This window comes from Balaenoptera ricei, chromosome 5, assembly GCF_028023285.1.
Source record: "Balaenoptera ricei isolate mBalRic1 chromosome 5, mBalRic1.hap2, whole genome shotgun sequence".
In the NCBI taxonomy this organism is placed as follows: domain Eukaryota; kingdom Metazoa; phylum Chordata; class Mammalia; order Artiodactyla; family Balaenopteridae; genus Balaenoptera; species Balaenoptera ricei.
The window spans coordinates 98,999,132-99,011,726 of NC_082643.1; the positions used below are offsets into that span (position 1 = coordinate 98,999,132).

Here is a 12,595-nt window from a genome sequence, read left to right on the forward strand (position 1 = left end):
AATTCAAAGATCTTGGTCCTTTGCTGGAAAGTGGTAATTCCTTAGTAAATATTAATTATTATTAGCATTACTATTTTCGTCTTGCAACTAGTACAAGAAAGGTAGTGTTATGTGAATTAAAAAACATTTGTATTGTTTATTCCCGAAAGATATGGTTAAAGCTGCCTAATTAAGTCAGTGCGGATCTGATAAAGCCGAGGCCTATTTGATCTAGATGAGCTGAGTTTTGGTGGTTACCATGACGCTAATAGTTCAGAGCTGAACTCTGTCTCTGCACACAGAGATGTGAGTTTTAATCCAGATGTTTCAGCTAGAGAAACAGAACCAGTAGGAGATATACATTAGACAATTCATCGCAAGGAATTGTCTTACGTGATTGTGGGGGGCTGGCTAGGCAAATCCAAAAATTTCAGAGTGGGCCCACTGGGAAGGGCAGGCTGGCACTCTCAGGCGTGAGCTGATGCCACAGTCACAGGTGGAACTTCTTCTTCGGGGGGTATGAGCTCTGTTCTTCAGACCTTTCAACTGATAGAATCAGGCCTACCAAGCCTATCTAGGGCAATCTCCTTTAAAGTCAACTGATTATGGCCTTTACTCCCGTCTGCAGAATACCTTCCCAGGGCCAACTAAATTAGTGTTTGATTGGATTACTGGGGGTTAGAGTCTAACCAAATGAATACAGAAAACTGACCGTCACACCAGGCTCCACGTTTGACTCCATACGACCTTGAGGGAGCTGTTGAACTCCTCTGTGCTTGATTTTTCTCATCATAACAGTTGGAGTTTAATGAATTATAAGAAGATAGGTATTTAAATTGACCTTTGATTATGCTTAAAATAGTCCCTAGGATCTGGTTGGTTTCTTGCTTCAAGTTGTTTTGTATCACTGAACTTCAGTTTCCTCATCCATAAAATGGGGAGAACAATACTATCTACCCACTAGCATTGTTGTAAGGAGTGAAAGGGAGATTGAATTTCAAATTACTGGCAAATTATAATTACAGTCAACACTTAGGGAACCTTTACGCTGGGCAGATGTTGTTAAATGCATTACCTGTATTACCTCATTTAAGAGCTACAGTAACTATTACTCATAGTAACATTAATAACTATAAATATAAATATAATCATTTTAGTGGAGAAAATTTACTAAAACCTCAATGGGCCAGGAGCAAGAAGGGTGGGATTCTGAGACACTTTGGCATTTTCAAAGGGATCAATGGGATGGATGATGGAGAACATATATTTATATATATAATTATAAATTTATAATAAATTATAATTTATTTATTATCTCTTTATCTATATATATATTTAGTGTATACTTTATTTTTTACATCAATCTATTCCCTTTTTTAAGCCACTTTATTGAGGTTAATTGACATATAAAAAGCTGTACATAATTAATTTATATGATTTGATGAGTTTGGAGGAAAGGATACACCCATGAAACCATCACCACAATCTATGCCATAAACATGTCTGTCACTTCCAAAAGTTTTCTCCTGCCCTCTTTATTTTTTGTTATTATTATTTGTTTGGGGAGATAAGAACACTTAAGATCTACCTTCTTAGCAAATTTTTAAGTATACAATTCAGTATTGTTAATTACAGGCACTGTGCTGATCTCTAGGGCTTATTCATGTTGCGTAGCTGAAACCTAGGACCCCTTGAGAATGAGGTTTATTTTTAAGTTATTTTTTATGCTACAGAAGGCCTTATCGAAGAGCAAAGGGCTAAAGGGATACTCATTCTCTCTGGAACTAACATAATGGAAATAAAATTATTTGACTTACTTTATTGACCTTATGAATATATTTTTTCAAGCTAAGAAACTCCCCATGGTTCTCCGTAGGCATTTTCTTTGTAATTGAAAAGCAGGGCTCCCTTTAGCTGACCACATCTTCTGCTGAAGACCATGTCTTCTGCCTTCTCTAAAGGAGTAATCCACAAACTTGAAACTAACAAAGCCATCATGTAAGAATTGACTAAAACAGTTGAATCATGTTTATGTCAAGAAAAAAGAAATTGGGGAAAACCAAACAATTCATGAAGGCTGTTTAACAACAGATTGGCTGCTCTGTATAAAATCTTTTTTTTCTTTTGCATTTACTCATAACCTTTCTTATTACAGGTTATTCCCTCTTACATACCTACTTATTTTCAGTTTCAATTTGCACAGTTTTCTTCAATATACAAACATTATGTTCTGGAAATGTGCATGGCAGGATGTGGGAGTTTAATCTCTGTAAAGTGTCACTGGAATCAACACAACAAGTGGTCTACGGATATTCTTTTAAGAGCAGTAGATACATGTTTTGTTATCCATTACTGCCGTATTTCCGAGAGAATGTTCTGGGGAGCACAAGTCCCATGGGATGCCAATAAATAGGTGCTACGCAAAAAATTCTATCCATGATAAGGTAAGTTTGGGAAAGGCTGATTTTCATAAATTATGCAATACCTCATCTAGCTTTCCATATGTGGATTTGTCATGAATCTCTAAGATGGAGAGAAAGTATTCAGTGATTCCCCAATTAAGTTGATCATGCCCATCCTCTGTTTGTTTGTTTGTTTTCTTCCTCAAGGGATGATGATCTGCAGGATATACTTGCAGAAGTGATAGTACAGCCATTAGGTCAATGGCTATACATATCCAGATTGGCTGCCTCAGATCTGCAGATCTCAGTGTTTGCCCATGTGTCTTATGTCTAAAGATAACAGCAAGAGTGAAAGTTGTCAGAATAACATTTGGTTTAAAGCCATTTAAAACTCTTAGACTCAATCTTATTTTGAAAATTCTTTTAAACTCTTTTCATTTTTCCCTTTCATTGAATTAGACAGCTTATTAAGTGGATTGAAGAATATACACACATACATACATGTATGTAAAATCATATTTGTTACATATACATAGTTACTTAGTAAAGAATTTCCCTTCTAGATTGGCGATTCCTTGAGGACAGAATTCATGTACTATTTTCCTCCATTTCTTCTATTTCCCTGGTAGCTGGTACAACGCTCAGCACCCAGAAGAAGCTGAATAAATAATTCTCCAGTAGGAAGATGAATTGCACCAGTACCTACACACACACCCCCCACCCTCCGATAATACCTTTATCAGTTTTTTGGTTTTTTTCCAGAGGGCACAATGCTTCTTACTTGCATTTTAAAACTTACCTGGATATCTTTATTAATCCCCCCCTGGGTTCCACATTTCACAAGATTTTTGTCTACCAAACTGCATTTATTACATAACAATGAACTTGTTTTCCCATTGTTTGCTGTTGAAAGATAGAGCTTCTGATTGCAGGAGATAAGCACTGCTATCACACTGTTTGTAAATTCCTGCTTAAAGCAAAGAAACTTGATATTTTAGTTAATCTTGGCAGCTGTATTTTTTGGGGAAACATGATGTTTTAGGAACTCTGAGCCTTGGAGGCCCCCATTACCACTTTTAGGAATATTTAAAGGGAACAAAAGTACAAGAGGTGTCACTGACATGATAATTCGGGCAAAATACCAAGAAACACAATCGGTTCACCAAGGAGGGAAGTGTTTATCAAATAAGACATTTGGATATAATAGAAACATAGTAGGAAATGAATGCAAGATGATCATATGGATTCATTGTTCACTTGCAGGGCTGTGGTGTAGATAAATGCCCAGGCATGGAGAAATACAGAAGGCTTTTTGATATGATTATTAAGATTCTTAAAATATGAATATTAATCATAGTTTGGCATCATTTTTCTTCCTCTGGGAAAACTTCCCTGCCAGTGTAAGCAAGTCAGTGAATAATGACTCAATATGCAGCTATTTGCATCACCCATGACTTCTCCAGAATGCATCTCACGTGCACGGGGGAGGGGGCGAGGGGTCTGGGTATGCTTTGTATTCAAGGTAACAATCCAGTTCTCTCCATCAACATCCAGTTAACCAGGCCTGCATTTTCTGGCTTGTAGAATAACCACAGCTATTGTTTCTTGTGCTGAGTCATCTCCTGATCACCTATTTCTAGTCCCAGTAGAAAGGAAACTGGAAAAGAGAGAGAAGTGAATCTGGTCATCATTATAACTATTGTTATCATTATTATTTACCACCAGCTTTGGCAAAAAATGAAACAAGTCATTAACTACGGTTTGGTCTTATCGTTAACCTTTCTTTTCTCCACACTAATGTAACCATCCATAACTTTGAATAATTTGAATAATTAAGAAACATCTAGTATGTACTTGTAGGCAAATAGGGAGAGGGCAGAGAGCTTTTCTTGGATCTGCTTCTTCTCCTTTGCCTTTAGCTCAAAATAATCCTTAGGTGTAAGGGTCATATTTGGGGGTGGCAGATTCTGTTACCCTTCAGATGTAACTCCCAAAAAACTAAAGGGACCCAGACATTAACTCTGTCTTCCATGAACTAAGGGAGTTGTGATTGGATGCCATACCTGCCAATCAGTCTTCCCAGAAGAGGTTATAAAAAGGTGTCAAACAACCCCTACCCCACAGCCACGCACCCATGTGCTTTGTGGCAGACTCCTGCTGGTGGGTAGAAGAAACTTAGTCATTGCACCCATCCCACAAAGAAAATAAAGTTGAGGAAGTCCTCCTAATATGAGAGAGAGTGTGAATCAAAGAGAGAAACTTCACACACACACATGTGGTAATATGTGAAAGTCAGATGATGTTTTTGTTTTTGATATCATTTTATACATAAAGGAAAAAATAGGTAGGAGAATAACCCTCTGTCTGCTCACACATCTCTGACTCTTGGAGTCTTAAATTTTTATATTATTGCTAGTTTTAACCCAACCCTGAATTAAGCCTAGCTAGAGGAGAGCCACTTCTTTATTTTTTTTATTTAAATTTTTATTGAAGTATAGTTGCTGTACAATATTATATAAGTTACAGGTGTGCAATATAGTGTGATTCACAATGTTTAAAGAATATAATTTTTATAGTTATTGTAAAATATTGGCTATATTACCCATGTTGTACAATATATCCTTGTAGCTTATTTTACACCTAATAGTTTGTACCTCTTACTCCCCTACCCCTATATTTCTCCTCCCCCCTTCCCTCTCCCCACTGCTTCTTTTTTGTTGTATTTACTGATTCATTGTATTTTTTTAGATTCCACATATACGTGATATCACGCAGTGTTTGTCTTTCTCTATCTGACTTATTTCACTTGTCATAATGCCCTCCAAGTCCATCCATGTTGCTGCAAATGGCAAAAATTTCATTCTTTTTTATGGCTGGAGAGCCATTTCTGATTTTGGCCAGGTCCTATTACAATCTTGTTGACATCTGTACCCCAGTGTCCAGTAGAAAGCCTGTGGCATTGTGGGCATTTATTTAATCAGTAAACATGTATTGAGCACCTACTGTGTTGTTTTTTAATGAATGAATGAAAGAAAGAAAGAATGAATGAAATCTGTTGTCACCTATAATCTGCTTGAAGTTGGCACCTTGTCTGGTAAAGCCTATATGGGAGGCAGCATAGAAGCCTTGTTTGAATGTGTCTCCAGAAGCATTCTATATGCCTGGCTTAATAGCTGATGTAGGAGAAGAAAACCTTTTCCCTCTATCCTTCTAGTTTCTCTGGCTGGTCTAATAACTCAAATAAATTTAATTTGCCACCTACAGGAGCCCCACAAAGACATGAGAGGCTTCCAGCAGTCAGGTAATTGAGGCATGTATACCATCCTGAGCTAAGGAGAGGAGGACAGGGGTCTGGGGTCTCAAAGAGGAGGAAGACAAATCACAGGAAGATGTGATGTTTGCTGAACCAATGTTTTCCATGCCATGAAGATGAGTCTTTTCTGATATAAAAAGTTATCTTTGGTATTAGCTCTCTTCTTGGTATAGGCCCTCAATCTAAATTCTTTTAGTCAGTTAAGAAAGAGGTTAACAAACAAACAAACAGGGCTTTGCTGGTGGCACAGTGGTTAAGAATCCGCCTGCCAATGCAGGGGACATGGGTTCAAGCCCTGGTCCAGGAAGATCCCACATGCCGCGGAGCAACTAAGCCTGTGCGCCACAACTACAGAGGCTGAGCTCTAGAGCCCGTGAGCCACAACTATTGAGCCTGCGTGTCACAACTACTGAAGCCCGCGTGCCTAGAGCCCATGCTCTACAGCAAGAGAAGCCACTGCAATGAGAAGCCCACGCACCGCAATGAAGGGTAGCCCCCGCTCACCGCAACCAGAGAAAAGCCCGCGCGCAGCGACGAAGACCCAACACAGCCAAAAGTACACTAAATTTTAAAAAAATTTAAAAACAAACAAACAAAAACTATTCTGGAGTCTGCTAAGCCTTGAATGCCTCCAGGTCAAAACAATCCACGTGCAAATGTGGCACATTTTGGGGTGGCTACTCTGCTCCCCCTCACTGAGTGACAGAGGCCAGTTAGTCAATCTCTTGGTTTCCTCATTTATAAGATGTGTATACGTTTTTACCATATAGTTTTGTTGTACGGATTAAACATGATAATACACCTGAATCACTTAGAAACACATGGGGTACATATTAAATCTCATTAAGTGTTAGCTATTTGTTAACAGGCTGATTCTGTCCCCCCAAAAGATATGCCCAAGGCCTAACCCTTAATACCTGTGCAAGTGACCTTGTTTGGAAATAAGATCTTTGCAGATGTAGTTAAAGATCTCAAGATGGACTCCTGGATTTAGGGTAGGTCTTAAATCCAATGACTGGTGTTCCCGTGAGAGAAAGGAGCAGGGGGTTTGAGACACAGAGGGGAAGACCACGCGAAAACCATGTGAAGACAGAGGCAGAGGTTCCAGGTATGTGTCTATAGACTAAGGAGCACCAAGGATCGCCAGCAGCCTCTAGAACCTGGAGAAAGGCATGGAACGGATTCTCCACCAGAGTCTCCAGAAGGAACCAACCCTGACGAAATTGTGATTTTGGACTTCTGGCCTCTACAACTATGAGTGAATAAATTTGTTTACCCTGTTTGTGGTAATATGTTACAGCAGCCACAGGAAGCCAACACACTATTCTAACCATAAGGGGAAGAATCATACTTTCATTGTTACTTTTTTGCCTTCACTACGGCACTGAGTAGATGCCCCAGTTAATAGGCTGGGCTGTTTCACAGTCTAAAGTAGGAAAATAACTTTCAAGCTAGAAGAGATCTTGGTATCCCTCCGCTCCAGTCTTCTCATTTTCTGCCCAGGAAGGTAATGGGGCTCCCCCAGGGACGCACAGAGAGGTGGCCCAGCAGTTGAAGGGCCCAAAGTGGATAAAAGACCTCTGAGGAGTCAGCTGGTCCCTTCTAGGCGCTGCCCACACCATGCCGCTCTCCCTAGGAGAGACGTGCCTGGTCCGCGGGGCGGAGCCCAGCTACACGGCTGTCTCACAACTGCCTGAGGTGAGCAGGGATACATCACTTGTTCAGTCCACACACAAGTAAAATTCCCGCTGAAGAAACACGGCAAGCATGTATTTACCCCTTTCCAATGTCATCTGACAACAACATAGTACCCAGGTTGGAATCGTGATCAAAGAAAAACCAGTTTCTCCAGACAAAAATTCTTAGCATGAAATGGATATTAGATGGCTTTCTGATTCCTGCCCAGAGGAAGCAGTTTTCCACCCTGTGACTTTTCCGTGGCTGTTTCTGGCTGCTTGTCAGAAAGAAGCTGTTAATTGCCTTTTAAATATCTTCTCACTAGTGAGTGAGTCCTAACTGCTCTTAATTTCTCTCTGGCTGTTGTCCTTGACCTACCATTTGGCATTTCTGATGATCTCAGGCAGAAATCATCAATCTATAAATGGACATCCCTACAGAAGGCGATTGCAAAGCTGGGATAGAATTGCTTTGGCCGGAATCTACAGACAGAAAAGAAGAGATGTGAATGTTCTCTGCCACGTGGGTCAAGATCGCTGTGTGGATGTCTGGAAGCGGAGGATCACAAGCATTATAATGAATTCCCAGGGCAGTCTGTGAAATTGATCCCTTCTCTTGTCCTATAAGCTCCAAAAATAGCTGCGCCGGATCACCACTTGCCGTGTGATCTTCAGAAAATTTCTTAACCTCTCTGTGCTTTGGCAGGGTTTTCTCATATATAAAACATGGATAATAATAGTCCCAACCTAATAAGGTTTCTATGAAAACCTTACAATGATTCATATTAGACACATAACAGTGTCTGGCACATAACAGTTGCTCAATTAAGATTATCCATCAGTATCATCCTTGCTTTTAATCCTGGAAATTTTTTTGTCACCCACTCTCATATCCCTTTGGTTCCCAAGTTCAAGTTCTGCTGATGCTATTTTTTTTTATTGTTAGTTCACATCACATCCCTCCTTTCTTTCTTCCTTCCTTCCATCCTTCTTTCCTTTCCTTCCTCCCTTCCTTCCTTTCTTCCTTCCTTCCTTCTTTCTTTCTTTCTTTTTTATTTATTTTTGGCTGCATTGGGTGTTCATTGCTGTGCGTGAGTTTTCTCTAGTTGGGGCAAGTGGGGACTACTCTTCGTTGCGGTGCGTGGGCTTCTCATTGCAGTGGCTTCTTTTGTTGCGGAGCACAAGCTCTAGGCCTGTGGACTCAGTAGTTCTGGGTCGCGGGCTCTAGAGTGCAGGCTCAATAGTTGTGGCACACGGGCTTAGTTGCTCCGTGGCTTGTGGGATCTTTCCAGACCAGGAATACAACCCATGTCCCCTGCATTGGCAGGCGGATTCTAAACCACTGTGCCACAAGGGAAGTCCACATCCCTCCATTCTTGATCTGTTTTTTTTAAATGGCTTTACTGTCTATTTTATGCATACCATAAAATTCACCCATCTTAAGTATACAACCCAACATTTTTAAAATTATACTTACAGAGTTGTATAACCAGCACCACAATCCAGTTTTAGAACATTTCCATCACCCCAAATAAGACCCATTTGTACACTTGCAATTGCTGCTACTGGCCCCAGGCAACCACTAATCTGCTTTCTGTCTCTAGAAATTTACTTTTTTCTGGACATTTTCTATAAATGAAGTCATGCAATATGTGGTCTTTTGTATCTGGCTTCTTTCACCTAACAGAGTATTTTTTTTTTTTTTAAACTTTTGGGTTTATTTATTTACTTATGGCTGTGTTGGGTCTTCATTTGTGTGCGAGGGCCTTCCCCAGTTGCGGCAAGCGGGGGCCACTCTTCATCGCGGTGCGCGGGCCTCCCACTATCGCGGCCCCTCCCGCTGCAGAGCACAAGCTCCAGATGCGCAGGCTCCGCAACTGTGGCTCACGGGCCCAGCCGCTCCGCGGCATGTGGGATCCTCCCAGACCAGGGCCCGAACCCGTGTACCCCGCACTAGCAGGCAGACTCTCAACCACTGCGCCACCAGGGAAGCCCCAGAGTATTTTTGAGGTTCATTCATGTTGTAGTATGTATCAGTACTTCATTCCTTTCTGTTGCCAAATAGCATTCCATTGTATGAATCCATTTTATGGCTATACCATGATTTGTTGATTCATTCACCAGTTATAGACATTTGGATCATTTCTACTTTTTGGCTATTATAAATAATGCTGCTCTGAACATTTGTGTATAAATCTTTGTGTAGAAATGTATATATTTTCAAATAGATGCATATAAGTAGAATTACTGGGTCATATGGTAATTTTATGTTTAACATTTTGTTTTGAGAAACTGCCAAACTGTTTTCCAAAGTGACTGTACCATTTTATATTTCCATTAGCAAAGTATGAGGGTTCTGATATCTCTACGTTCTCTCCAACATTTGTGATTTTCTTTTTGACTATACTCATCCTAGTGGGTATGATTTGTAATTCCCTAGTGACTAATGATGTTGAACATTGTTTTCATGTGCTTATTGGCTGTTCACATATCTTCTTTGGAGAAGTGTGTACTCAGTATTTTGCCCATTTTCAAATGTGTTATTAGTCTTTTTATTGTTGAGTTGTAAGAGTTATTTACATATTTGGGATACAAGTCTTTTATTGGACATATGATTTTAAAATATTTTCTCCATGTTTATGGGTTGTCTTTTCACTTTTTAAATGATGTCTTTTGAAGCACAAAAATTTGTAATCTGATGAGGTGCAAATTATTGATTTTCTTTTTATGGGATGTACTTTTGGTGTCATATATAAGAAATCTTTGCTTAACCCAAAGTCTATGTTATCTTCTAAAAGTTTTCTTGTTTTAGCTTTTACATTTAGGTCTATGATTCATTTTGAGTTCATTATTATGTTTGGTATGATAAAAGGGTTCATATTCATTCTTTTGTGTGTGAATATCCAGTTACCCCAGCACCATTTGTTGAAGACTTTCTTTTCCTATTGAATTGTGTTGACATCTTCATTTAAAGTCTATTGACAGTGAATGTAAAGATTTATTTCTGTACTTTCAATTCTAGTCCATTGATCTATATGTCTATCCTTATATCAGGACCATACTGTCTTTATTACTGTAGCTTTGAGATACATTTTGAAATCAGATCCTTTTCTGTTCTTACCTGAATGACTAGACCATTCTCCTAATTGATCTCCTGCCCCGACTCTTTGCCTTTTGCAGTCCATTCTCTGTACAACATTCAGAGAGATCTTTCTAAAATCCAGATCTGGTTTCATTTGCCCCAGGCTTAATAAAAAGTTATTTATTAAGACAATGTGGCCCCTGCCTATCCATTCATCTTTGTCTCTTCACACCCTCACTCAAGCTTATTCATTCCAACATGACTGGGCTATTCAAAGCCGTATGCTTTTAACACCTTTTAACACTGGCAAGCACAGTGCCTGGTAAAAGTAGATATCCATTATATGAGATGAACTAACCGGGAATACAGCTGGTCATTGCCTGGCCACCATTTTATCTTTCTTTTTTAACTGGTTAACTGTTCCCAGAAGGTTTTCCCTGACCAAATCCTCCTCTGTTGCCATGTACTTTTGGTACCCTAGAAATACTTTTACCATACCCTTTACCATATTACATTATAATTATTGGTTTACATGTATATACCCCCTCCTAGATTGTAAGACCTTCAGTATTGGTCTTCATGGTGCCTGATACCCAATAACATTGTCGAATGGATGGATAGGTAAATGTATGTTTTGAAATTTATTTTTTAGAGTTTTTCAGGAAGAGCCTACTTAGCCAAGGATACTTCATAAGATTCCTGGAGTCTGGATCCATGGCTGTTTGCAGTGAAATTGTTCCCCAGCCTTAGGCAATAAGGGCAAAGTCAGTTGCCTTTGGCCTATTCTTGAGCCCATCACTCCCCACCCTCAGCTTTGCATCTTTCCCTGTTGCATCTTTCCCTCACATACTATTGTGAGATGGTTCTGGGCCAAAAAACAGTGGGTTAGAAACAAGAAGAGGGAAAAAATTAAACAAGAACAACTCTTGGCATAACGATAAAGCTCAGTTTGAATAATGCTTAAGGATAAGTTGCTGAGCCTTTTGTCCTAATACAAATCCAATATATATGCTTGGAGACACATTTCTTTTTTCTTATTTTCTTAAAAAAGCCCTTAGGAAAACCTTCCTGTCAACTATTAGGGAATAACTTTCTAAGTTTGCTTTCTACTTTTGGTGTCTATTTTTTTCCATCTGAATAGCTATTATCTTTCTTTCATGTCACCTTCTAGGGTTCTATCTACACATAAATGACTCCAGATTTCTCAGGAAGCCTGGATTCTCCACGCACTCTCAGTAATTTTCACTTCATTATGTTACTGATGAGGCTAACCCAAGGAAGAATGGTTTGACTGTCGGACGCCAGACTCTGAATGAAACCACTCCACTTTTTAGAGGTGTCCGTTGATCTTATTGTCAAACAAGGCATCCTTCTAGCATTTTCTAGACTGTATGTGGTCATGGTCATCCCTTCTCTTCCTCAAAGGCCAGCAGAGAACATGTGCAGAACAAATTAACTAACCCCACCCTGTTGTTTTTGGCTCACTTGGCTAGTTCGGGAGTATTATGAGTTTTATTTAAAAAGGCAGAAATATTTTTTAAAGTGGTTTTTCTTCCCATCCCTTCACTCTCCATTTTAAATTCTCTATTCTAAAAAAAAGTAGGCAAAGGATTTAAACTATAAATTATTAAGAATCTAAGAGTGCCTTAGAGCTCCTAATCTCAAATGATCTGTCTTGCTTCTCCCTTAATATGCTTCTTTAGATCAAGGTCACAAAACCAAATATCTCCAGGGGTGTATGGACACATGAAACTAGCCAGGTGGGGACAGTGGTGAGGTGGAGAGTTCATGCCCCATACAAACAAGAGAGCCCCTCAGAGCTCTAAACAAATTCCTCCTGGCATTATTCCCACTTACACTGTTTCTAAATCCACTACTATTTCTAAAAAATATGAAGGTCAAATTTTTTTAAATGTCAGATGCTTTCATATTAAAATTCTTTATGTTGGTAAACAATTCAAAATTTAGAAAAACAATGTGCAAATACAACAAAACACTTCTGCAGGCCACTAGCTGATGAATTCTTGTACAGAAACCCTTAACATACAAAAATGTCCTGTGAATCCAAAGTTTGTTTTAGCTCATTCGTTTAATATGCTCAACAAATATTATGAGCACCTTTTTGTGCTAAGCTGTGTGCTAA

General features: G+C 39.3%; 1 protein-coding gene across 9 annotated transcripts in view; it reads left to right on the plus strand.

The window, feature by feature from the left end:
• The window catches only part of LDB2 (LIM domain binding 2), a 383,449-nt gene that overhangs the window by 174,392 nt on the left and 196,462 nt on the right, over window positions 1-12,595 (plus strand). The window lies entirely within an intron of this gene.